This window comes from Aythya marila (genome assembly GCF_965140915.1).
Source record: "Aythya marila genome assembly, chromosome: 2".
In the NCBI taxonomy this organism is placed as follows: domain Eukaryota; kingdom Metazoa; phylum Chordata; class Aves; order Anseriformes; family Anatidae; genus Aythya; species Aythya marila.
The window spans coordinates 23,740,565-23,751,697 of NC_139043.1; positions in this window are offsets into that span (position 1 = coordinate 23,740,565).

Sequence of the window (11,133 nt, forward strand, 5' to 3'; positions counted from 1 at the left end):
TACCCCTTTGGCTAGTTTGGGTCACCTGTCCTGGGTCTGTCCCCTCCCAGCTCTTACTGCACCCCCCAGCCTGCCCATTGGCAGGACAGAGCAAAGGCTGAGATGTCCTTGGCTTGGTATAAGCACTGCTCTGCAACAATTAAAGCATCGGGGTGTTATCAGCACTCTTCTCATTCTAAGCCAAAACACAGCATTCCACCAGCTACTAGGAAGAAAATTAATTCTGTGCTAACTGAAACCAGGACATTCTATAATATAACTCCATTTTAGAGCAGGAAGGAAGACTTGTATCAGGACATACTACTTATTTTTCTCTTATACAATTTCTACCCATTTTCCTCCTTAGAATTGTATGTATATTTAGTACTACAACAGTATTTGACTCAGTTATGAAAATTCTTGCAATATCCTGATACTCTGTGTAAATTTGTATTTGAAATTAATGTATTACCAAGATAATTTCTTTCATCACCATTTTACTTTGCTCTACTGATCTGTGAAATGTGTTGCTGCACTTCTCTTCCTTCGAAAGGCATTATAAAAAAGACTGACCTGACATTTTTCCTAGAATTAAGAATAGCTATGTATGTTTTATACAAATTAACTCTGCACAAACATATAAAGGCACCATTTGTGTGGCTTTTCTTACCACCAAGTACTAACTGTAGGGCAAATCTCCTTATGAATAAAACCAGCATTGGGAAAAAAAAAATCTATTATTTATTTTTATGATTTTGCCAGCACCTTTACTGAAATGTAAGCAATCCTTTCAACTATTTTTATACCAGAGACTTTTGGATAATATAGAAATGCATGTACTGAGTTATTTTTTTAATCAGATAGACAGGAGAAATGAAGAAAATCAAGATTTCCAATTTCTGACACCATAAAATAGTTTTTGTGAATCCAAGAAGTTAAGGAACACTCTAGGCCATAAAACACAAAGAATATTAAATTGCAGCTTTTGAAAGTACTTTGTTCTAACTTTCCCTTTTAAGTTGTGTTTTGCGAGTGTAGATAAGCACAGGTTGTCAGGATTTATGTTTCATTGAAAGCTCTAACTATACAACAGGTGGCAGTTGGTAGAACTGGGAACCATTTAGTCATAAGTCAACCAAAAAGGGGGCTTCTTACAGACAAAGATAAGAGGTTTATGGTTTTCCAGACTAATTTATTAAATTACATTCATTAAATACTTCTATAGCAGTGTTTTAGGCAAAGTCATCAAAGATGTTAAGGCATCCTTAAGCATACCAGCATAGTTAAATTTCTTAGTTATACAAAGCACCACAGCATCTAAATAGATATATGCCCTGCAGAATGGGATTCACAAAGCTCCAGACAGTTGTTTTAGGCAATAAGAAGAAGCACTTGCAAGCCTATGTGATTTCTTAAGTGATACTGAAAGATTAATAATAACACTCAGCCCTTTGTAGATCACCTAATAACATTTAGGAGCACAGATTCATTCTTTGAAGTCTCTCTTTTCATGAACTGTTGACTAAGGAAGTCAGGGCAATATCGTCAGCTGACGCCAATTAGGAGTAAAAAAATATCACACATCATGGTTTATGCCAAAGCCAGGACTGCTACAGATCCATACTGACAATCAGGGAACTGTAATAATAAATCACTTTAAGAAAAGCTCGTTTCCTTAGCTTTGCTGCTCTTTAAGGATGTTCAGAACAAGTTTCTCTGCAATACTTCATCTTCAGATACTGTTCTGAAAAGAGATAGGAGAAGAGACAAAAGCAATCTCACTACTATCTAAGTAGTTTAAACATCTGGCTCGACTGTCATCGCTTTGTGGATATATTTCCAAGCTTTCATTTTGTAGCCTGCAACAATTTAGTCCGTGTCAATGTCTGTCTTTGTTTTCACTGCACTCTCCCTGCCTCCAATTTCACTGATATCTCAAGTAGAATTGACAGAGGCTGAGTTCTCACAGGGACATTAATGGTTAGCCACCTTAGGTCAACAGCCCTAGTAAAACAAGCGTGCTAAAGAAAGTGACAAAACAGCAGGAAAGCAGACCTCTACTCTCAACTTCAAGTAAAGGCAATAAACAAACAAAAAATTACCTAAAAGTAGATCTCTGAGTACACTTACTACAGTATGGATTTAGAGTTCTCATCAAACCCTTGTGCACCTCATTCAACCTCTGTATTCAAGCTAGGGCACTTTTGAGTCCAATTGCTGAAACCATCCACAGTCATCAGGGTCACAAATCACTGTGGGGTTTTATTTCAGTCTTTTTACAATTGATGCACATTCTCAATCACTTTGGGCTGACTAAAAGCAAGTCAGAATAATTTTTCTTATGTTTGCCTGGAATTTCCTGGCAACAGTTTGTGCCTGTTGCCTCTCCCTGTCACTGAGAAAGGTCTAGCTCCTCTTTCTTTACTCCCTCCCATCAGGTTTTGTACATACAGATGATATATCCTCACGTTTTCTTCTCCACACTAAGCAGTCCATCTCCTATCCTTTAATCATCTTTGTCACCCTTTGCTGAACTCATTCAAGTATGTCAATGTTTCTCTTGTACTGGGGAGCCCAGAACAGTACACAGCATAGGTGTGGAGCGCCAAGGAAAGGGGTCACCTCCCTCAACTGGCCTGCAAAGCTCTGCTTACTGCAGCCCAGAAGACCATAGCTATTCTTTGTTGCCAGGGTGTTTGGTGACTCAGTGTTCCTTTGGTGTCCACCAGGACCCCAGGACTTTTTCTGCCAAGCTGCTTCCCAGCTGGTTGGCCCTCCACCTGTCTTTCCTCTGCTGAACTTCATGAGGCTCCTGTTGGCCCATTTCTCCAGCCTGCTGTGGTAGCACAACCATCTGCCACATCAACCACTCACCCCGTTTCATGCCACTTGCAAAACTCACTTCTCACTGGATGGTTCCTGGATGAAAGCTTATAGTTTTTCCCTTGAGCCTTTGAAAAGTTAGAGCTTGGTGTTCTTGCTGTGTCTGAGCTCCCTGTCACTGTTCCAGTTCTGCCTAGTTTGCTGCTCCATTTCTTCCCTGAATCCCTGCTCTGGGCCTATTTCTACTTCCAGAGATGACCAGTGGCCCAAGAAGCAGCAAAAAGTCTGAACAAGGATCTAAACTCTTGGATTATTTCTTATTAATAATTTCTTATTATTTCAATGAACTTCAGCTATCCACTGTTATTTATAGTGTGCAGTTAGCCACAGCATATAACTGGTGCTTCTGGACAATGGGAACATCTTAATTTTGACTTTTTATAGTATTTTTGGACAGTTGTAATCTTAAGCTAGAATTCTAGTTTTGAACAAAAGATCTTTTTCTTCATAAGTAGTAAAGCTGTATGGATTTTAAAATATGCTTTCTCTAAGACCTTATAATTGGTATAAAATGTCAATATTAGCACTTATATTTTGAAAATAATTCCATCTCTGGCAAAATGTTCAACTAAACAAGCTCTAATTAGCACAATTATTTCCATATTGAAGTCATATGTCTAATTGTGTTGTCAGTCTTTGTATGCAAGCAACAGTCAACCATAGCAGTCAACCATAATGACTGTATTAATGTAATAGTCCCCCACAAAAAATAAAAATAAAATGCCCAAAATCTGAAGGCACATAGCTTTGGAGCATTTATGGCTTTATTCATATTAATTCTTTTCTTATTTAAAGTGACAATTAAATTATTTAAATAATTTAAAATGTGTTAGCAGATTCTATTACCAATTTATTTAGATTGTATCAAATTTATAACAACTGTCTGATAAATTTCAGTGCTTTTTTTTAAGTACCTCAGTACTCTTAGCTTAGTGCTTGAAGAATTTCTAGCATCTGCTCACTTCTCAAAGACATCTCAACAACCAAGAAATGCTTTATAAGTACTGACAAAATTAATTCTCATCCCTCAAATCCGTCTTTAATATTAGTAAGCTGTTGTTATTACAATGACATACAGCAGCTGAACTGTTATCAGCAAAATGGAGAGTTATCACCACAGCCTGACATCCTAATCATCATTGTCTCATTAACTTCCTAAAACTGACTTCAGCTCTGCTTCTTCCATATATGCTTGCATCATTCCTCTCCTATTTTTTCAAATGGGAAACCTACATTGTACACTGCAGAGAAAGTGTTAGTATTTGTGGTTTGTGTTTGCATAGCATCTAAGACTCCAGACCATGCTAGGGTTCGTAGGCACTGTGGTAATAGGCAAAAAAAAAATGATGACTAAATGCAAGGTACAATGTCAAAAAACACCTTATGCACTGTAAGGATTTTAAATGATATGGGAAGCAGGAAGGCCTTCTGAGAAATTCCTGAGGCAGAAGGCCTGGGAAAGGACACAACTGTGGGAAGTGTTTTGACAGATCCTCCAGTGTTTTGACTATATATATAGTATATATATATATATATATTCCTTTTTAACAATTAGAGGTATTAAATACCCATATATAGCACAGCAGAAAATCTACCACAGCTATTACATAATCAGGCTTAAACAAAATGGTTTCCTATAGAACAAACTAGGAACATAAACATAAAAGAACTCCTGAAGATGAAGAACTCCTAAAGACAAGTCAGAAGCCCACCTACATACCCAGTATTCTGTCTTTGCTCAGTAATCCTTCCCTCATGGGGCCCACTCCTCCTCCTCTATCCTTTACATTTTACATGCTTGAAGTTCTACAACTTCCTTGATAAACTATGTATAAATTACTGCTATTTTTATTATCACAAGTTTCATTCTTCTGAGCATTTTAAGGCAGTCAGCTCTATACTCCAGAGGCATGTGTGCAGTGAAATCATGAAATCATCAAACCACAATCAGAGGAGTATCATAACTGCTTCAAGGGATAACAGTACAATTCTGCATGTTATATAATTAAAAGTAACTAACAGTGAGAAAGGCAAGCATTACTTGAGAGTATAAGTCTAAACACAAAGGATGGCACTATGCCTGATTCAATCAAATTTTATTTTTAAATACCAAACAAATTCTCCTGCATTGCTTCCAAGAAATGATATACATTATCAGAAAGAAATTCTGACAGTGTTGCTTTGGCAAAGTAGGAATGGAAGTGCCTTTCATACTTGTCTGTAATTTATATACTTGAAAACCAGAATGGAATCTCTTTTACAGGGAATGGAAAAAGAAAAAAAAAAAAAAAGAAAAAGAAAAAAAAAAGAAAAAAAAGAAAAAAAAACTGCTATTGTCCTCTACCTTGAGTTGTTTTTCAACTCATTTAATTGAACTTTAACTGAAAAAGTCATGTGGTCTTTACTTGTACTTTCAACAGTGTCTAAAAGTATCACTGTTAAAAATTATTTGGTCCATGTGGTTCTATTGATTTCTCATCATTTAAGACAAGTAGTACATGCTTTTGTTTATTCCACATGTTGGACTGGATTGAACAACCCTCTCAAACAATCTTGAGCCTCTAGGTTTTTTCACTGTATTTCTTTTCTTTAGCTTTCTGTAACTTGGCATTGATGACTTAAATACTCTAAGGGAATTCAAGTATTTCAAGTAGTTTGAGAGCCACTTCTTTGAAACAGAATTTGTGTAATAAATCCAGGCCAAGTAAGACATTTGTTTGACTTTAACAATGTTACTCACTAAGAACAGCTGGTCCTTCACTTCACATTCATTCACCAGGGGATATAGCAGTTGCCTGCTTATCTGATCTCTTTCCACCATATTCCCCTGGATAAAGGAAATTATTAAATGACAATAAACCAAATCTGTTGTCTTATGTCCCTGTTCTCAGATGGCCTTATCCTACAAGGAACAAGCATTCTGGTGCAGATGAACACTGCCACGTGCAACTGCCAGTCAGAATATGAACAGAGGGCACTTACCACTTCTATTCCCAACTCAGCTCTATCCTATCTGGGACTCAATACTGCCATTTCTCATACTGGAATTTTTAAAATCAGATTAGATTAGAATGCATTTCAAAATTAATTTTCGAAGTATTTCAAAATTGTTGAAGTTCACACATGGTTCTTCGTACTGCATATTTTTTTAATTTCTCTTTCACAGATTGGTGGGCTTGGGAATTCTGAACAAGAGTCTTCTTGTTGGCATTTCACACATCCTCCTTGCCAAAAAAATTAATGCAGTTTAGTTTTGTGTGAATCCCACTTAATTTCTTTTGGCTAGGGCAAATCCTTCTGGACTTTTACAAAACACAATTTCTCTGGAACTGCAAAAATATATGGAAAGAGGCACTCACGTGAGTATTTTTCTCACTGCTTCTAAATGGAGTCTTTATTTCTCTGTGTTATACAGACCACCCTATAGACCTTTTTTTTTTTTTTTTTTTTTTTTTGCTTTATATCACTTTATTTTTATTTTATATCAAGTAATTCCAGAACTCTCTAGGTTCTGGAATTTACATACGTTATTTAATACAACTGAAAAAAAAAAAAAGGGGGGGGGTCAAAAAATGGCGTACTTCACTTTTCCTCAGAGAACAGATCTCGACAGCATAACTACCCATCATTGCCTTCTCATCCCTCATTCACTTACTTGCAATCCAATGAGTCTTTTCAGACGCCTAACTTCTCACTTCATCCATTCTCTGTTAGATCATAGCAACTCTTACACTTGGACTTGTCAAGATGTACTTGACAACAAGAGCAGACTTGTGGAATATTAAAATGTGTAGACACAAATGTAAAAAACAAACAAAAAAAACAAACAAACAAACAAACAAACAAACAAACAAAAAAAAAAAACAGAAGATGTGTAAAATTTAGAATAACTCATGCTCAAGCAAATGTATGTCTCTCATTGATACCAGTAATGCTGTTCCTTTTGACCTGAGCACTTACCCAGTGATCGGAGCCACAGAAATTGATTCCAATTAGGGGAAACAGTAATATTTATGTATTTCTTTGTTGTGTTTATTTAACAAGAAGTTAACCGCCCTGGAGACAACAGAAATTAAGCAGTAGGAACAATTTGCTCTCCAATACTAGCTCGTCTTCAGACAGGTCTCTGCCTTGAAGAATTGATCTTAGCTTCTCCTTTGGACTATGCTACAAGTGCAGCTTTAAATCTGGACTCCCAATTTAACTGCTCCCAGCCACCCACCACTTCTATTGGCAGTGCCTGTGACAGACAGAGCTAAACAGAATATGCATCCTCACCTTGGCAGCCTGGCTCATTAAAGTACACTGAAATCAGAGCTGTTTACAGTGCTCAACTACAATTTGTGGCAGCAACAGAGGAGATTTATGTTCCTGCTCAGCAGAATCTGAAGGTGGTGCCTTGCACAGAAGAGTGAGGCTGAGAAAAGCAAAGTTTCCAGCTGCACCCAGAGGATCTGTCTGCAACTACTGACTGCACTTCTTTGCTGCCTACTTGGATCCTTGGTGTTTTCCCCGCTACTCTTGTAACTTTCCTGACCCTGTGCTAGCTGGAAGGAAACCAGAACTATATGGCGTAGATGATAGTAGCAATACTTGTTTAGGACTCTTCACTCACCTAGTTTTGACCTTATTTCAGTTGTCAGCAAAGCAAGAGAGATTTGTGTTTCCTGGATGTGTGAAGATGAGAAGACAGCTTCGGTGATGTTATCAGATTGTGCAATGGTACAATACCCCCCATCACTTCTATCCATTGTCTCAAGAGTCCAGAAATGGTATAATCCTGAGAGTTGGGGGGGGGGGGGGAAGAAAAAAAAAGTTTCAAAAAACAAATTATTTAAATGGAGTTTCTCCACATTACCAAAATCCAAACCACACTGTAACTTTTCTGCTTCATCTCAGTTTCTGTCTGATCACCTAAGAGGGCATTTCCCAGTGATTCTCCAAGGAATTACTGGTTTTGTAAAATCTCTTTATTAGGATATTGCTAACCAACCTGTGTAATAGGCAACTCCTTTTTCACTGTATCTAAACAGAAAATAAATAAATAAAGAAATAAATATAAATACTAGGTGTTTCTTCCTTTGTCTTTCACAATACTTTAATTTAAATTCATTTTTTTTCCAGAGTGAGAAGCAGAAAAATAGACTGAATCTATTGAATCTTGGCTGCATCTACTTATGAAGTACTGGGATACAGTCTTCGGGAAAACTTAGGAATGGTGGTTGTAAAGGACTTCTGGAAGTCTATAGTCCCCTGTCCCATGCAAAGTAAGACCCCTGCCAACATCAGATCAAGCCCTGGGCTGCACTAGGAAGAACACTGCCAACTGGACAAGATAGGCAACCCTTCCTCTTTCCTTAGCACCTTTGAGACTCACCTGCAGTCCTGTCCTGGGCTCCCCACTAGAAGTGAGACATGGACATATTGGGTTGACTTCAGCCCTGGGCCATGAAGACAATTAAGGGACTGGAGCATCTGGCATATGCTCCAGGAGCATAGGGAGCTTAGGGAGCTGGGACTATTCAGACAGGAGAAAAGAAGGCTCTAGTGCACTTTTAACAATACATATAAGTATCTGAGGAGGGAGGGGATTGAAGATGATAGAGCCAGACTCTTCTCAGTTGTGCCCAAGCAAAGGACTAGAAGCAATGGGCACAAACTGAAATACAGGAAGTTCCATTTAAACATAAGAAAAGGCTTATTTACTCTGACAGTGATCAAATACTTGAGTAAGTTGCCCAGAAAGGTTGTGGAGCCTAAGTCTTTGGAGATATTCAAAAAACAACCAACAAGGCCCTGAGTGACATGCTCAGGTTAACACTGATTTGGCCTGGAGAGTGAAGGCAGTGGATGAGATGATCGCTGAGGTCCCCTCCAGCCGTAATGATTCAGTGGCTCTGTGAAGCCAGCTATCACTCTGCATAGCAAGATTTTGAAAATTTCCACAATTCCACAATCCTTCTGGATTTTCACTATTCCTATGGTGAAGATTTTTTTCCTAATATTAATATTAATATCAATATTCAAGCTGCAATGTGTGGTCCCGGACAGTTGTTATACTCCCTGGTGCTACCAACAAGAGTTGGGTTTCATCACCCTTACTCTCCTCCTCCTAAGTGTTTGAGGGCTCTTACTACACCTCCCCTTACCCCACCCCTCACTTGACTAAACACGTCAAGTTCCCCCGGGGTCTCTCCTCAAAGACTATGTGCCGTCAGTTCCTCACCACCTTAGTAACCCTCCCCAGTGCCATCCTGGAAACCCAGCCATTGTTTCAACGATTTAACCACTTGCACTTGGTTAAATTACAGGGAAAGGTTTTCACCCTTCTACACCATTTCCCCCTATGCGGCATCATTTCTGAGTCACCCAAGGGCACACTAGAGTCATCGTGCTGACAGTAATAGTTATACTTAGCTTAGTCAACAAGTTCAGAGCAAGACTTTTTCGTTAGTATGATTATACATAGGCCTGTGTGTTACTGGAAGCCGACACCACTTTTCCAACCATTTGGCAAGTTGTTCTGAGAGCTTCTAGTCTAAAGAGCAGTTGCATATGCAGAGGATTTGCCCTGACCACAGATTTCTCCCTGTATAAACCGTGTATAAACATAAAATGTCCTCCATATTAACCACTGCTAGACAATCATGCCAATGATGCAGTCATTGTTTTTCCTTCAGGAAATGCAATCTGCCATTCGCTCATGTCAACATCATCCACAGACCCTGTTCATAATGAAGAAAAATAAAACTAAACACTAAACACAGAGTGGCTAGTACAGAGCCACCAGAGTGTTTTTCACCTCCAGAAATACGCTCTCACACTTTAGCAACCACAGAAACGTCACTGTTTCTCACCCAGCTCATGCAAGTTAAGGAATACTGACGCTCCTTCTACATGTTTGGAGCTAGCCAAACCTGTACAGGTCTAATTGCCTTTCTGTCAGTAAAATCTCCCCTGTTCTGCATGTGCCAAGAAATAATAAATCATTTTGAATCAACTCCCAGTTCCCGTAGGGTTTTCAACCTCACAACTCTTACACAACTCTTGCATACTATCTGCCCAAAGCTGTCAGCATGCAGAGGTATCGTTTGGATGTAACAGTCTGCCGTGCCGTTTGCTTTCTAGTAACCCCTCTAATACAGGTGGTACTTTGCATACCTGAAAGTAATGCCTTAGAGTAGGCATGAAAGCAAAGTTTTCCCTGGCATTTAATCTACTTCCACTTTGTCAGCACCCACATGAAATGAGTTTTCCATTTTTACTCACACACAGGCACCTTACCGAGCTCAGGATGCAGAGACTACAGTGGTTGCCTGGCCAGAGATACTGGGAGTGTCTGGGCAGAGCAGCTTACTAGGCACTTAGTTAATGGCATCGTTCATTTTGGCTGGCTTTTTGTCCCATCTTCTGAGACTGTTTATTCAGGAGCTTACCTTTTGCGCGTTTTATGAAAACACTTAGGATATCCAGATGCTAAAATATCTCTTGAGCTACCTTTTGGTTTATAAGTGTAATCCCCATAAAACTTACACCACTGACTTCTCACGAGAAGCCAGAGTCACTTGTTGAGTTCGCTGGGAACAAGACGAAGCTTTCAGCCCCCCAGCCCGTTTCTCCTGCACCCGGCTGCTGCCCGCGCCCGCCCCCGTGCTCCCACCGCTAGATGTCACCCTGCTGATGCTGTTCACTGTGTTATGCTGGGAGCTAAAACTACCCAAAAACCGGCCGTGAAAAAAAAAAAAAAAAAAAAAAAAAAAGGAGCCGAGAAGAAAATCAAACGGCGCTTTTAGAAAGTGAGAGCACACGAAAGCGAGCGATCGCGGGAAAAAAAAAAAAAAAAAGTTTTGGGAAGCACGTGGAAAATAACCATCATACAAAGCACAAATACTCCACTGAAAGCAACTACAAAGACAAATCAAAAGTTAAGGTTTTGCTTTAACACAGGAGAGGCGATTATTCTGTCTCCTCTCTCCTGCCAGATGCAGCGTGCAGCTGAAGACTGTGTCCGTTTAACCCAGGAGCAGGAGAAACAAAAATACATTCCCGAGATAAAACAAGGAGTTGGAATTTGGCATCGCTGCTGCGAAGCCATCCTGAGCAAGAGGCAATGAGCTCTGCCTGAAGAAATGAAAACATTTCTGGGGCAGACTGGCCACGTTTTCTGCGACGTCAGAAAGCCACCAAGTGTTGAAATATCCTCGAGCACGGAGCTTTCGCGAGGCAATGAGCCCACGCTGCCCTGTGACAAAACCGCCTTGTCAGAGCCGG